Here is a 1,570-nt window from a genome sequence, read left to right as displayed (position 1 = left end):
TAATATAAAATGACTATTAAGTACAATAATTATACCAAAAAAATATTACATTGATTTTTTCTAGACTTTCCAATTCAATAATATTATATTACATTCTTTATTATTTTTCTTATCTATTTTCATTTTCCAATTACACTACTCATTAAAGCATTTATATATATTTAATAAGAATTAACACTATGATTAAGATCATGTGACTTAAAAATGTATGATATACATGATGAACGCATATTGGTGAGGGAAAATAAAATAAATTATATTATAACCTAAATCTAAGTCTATCCATTATATTTGCAAAAAACAAAAACAAAAAAATGAGTTAGCAATTAAAAAAACTAAAAAAATATTTAAATAATTAATCATGAGGTATGGAAAATAGAGAAAATAAAATAAACATTAAGAAAAACTTATTAATCTTAATTTTTTTTTGCACAGCTAAAACAGAAAAAAAAAAATTTCTGGTTCATGTTATTTTCTTGTTGATTACAAATTAATTTTTGAAACTCAATACCTTGTATTTAATTTTTTTTTATTGAAAAAGAGATTTATATTATCTAATTAAAGAATGGATATGCAATTAAGATTTATAGAGTAATTAAATCATTAAAATGACTAAGTTTTTTATTTTTAAGATAATAGTTTGTTTGCAAATTATATGAGTGAGGAACTTTAGTGAGGTTTAGTGAGTAAATTTAGCATTCGAAAATTTGATATGAAGTGTAAAAAGCATAGGAGGTCAAGTGAGTATATTTGAAGGTTCTAATAAAAAAACTCATATGAAAAACGTTGATTATTTATAAAAATACAGAAAATTTTGATAATTTGAATTTATAAAAATTTCAAGTATTGAAAATTTGATAAACATCGATCACTAATATTGAAATTTTAAAAACTAATTTTAAAAATATTTTTGATTTTAATCATATCATCAAATTTCGAACATTTCATTAGTTTCGAAAATTTAAAGCTTTTTTTTTTTTTTTAAAGGGATTTGGAACCCAACCAAGCTGGGAGGCTCATCCCCACACCTGATTTATTATATTAATATTAGAATTAGACATAGAGAGAGACGTAATATCTTGACCTCTAGCATCATTACATAAATCCTCGTAGAATACATTCTGGATAATCACAAGAAACTCATCTAAATAACTAAGGCTAGCAAGATCAGCCAATCATCGAAAATTTAAAGCTTTTGAACATCCAGTCTTGTCCATTTTTGTTTATGGCATGTGATAAATATAGCCCGAATATTCCATTTCTGACTTCGGTGGCTGCTGCCTAGTCACTGGTGGGAGTATACGACACACACTAATATGAACAGTTTCAGACGTGGAGATCAAGCTACTCCTCCGCACCAAATCATTGTCCTATTAAAGAGAGGATCCTCATCCATTCTCTTCACACCAACTCCCTCTCATACTCTCTCTCTCTCCACTTGTCTCACACCCTCTTAAAGCTGGCAATACCCAGCTCGAAGAAGATGGAAAGCCCAGAATCCAACTCCAACCGCCGCCCAAAACGCCTCCCTCCTCCTAGAGGGCAGATCAAGATCAAGATATTCAAATCA

The sequence above is a fragment of the Rosa rugosa genome, chromosome 2 (genome assembly GCF_958449725.1).
Source record: "Rosa rugosa chromosome 2, drRosRugo1.1, whole genome shotgun sequence".
NCBI lineage: Eukaryota > Viridiplantae > Streptophyta > Magnoliopsida > Rosales > Rosaceae > Rosa > Rosa rugosa.
This window is presented reverse-complemented; position numbering follows the sequence as displayed.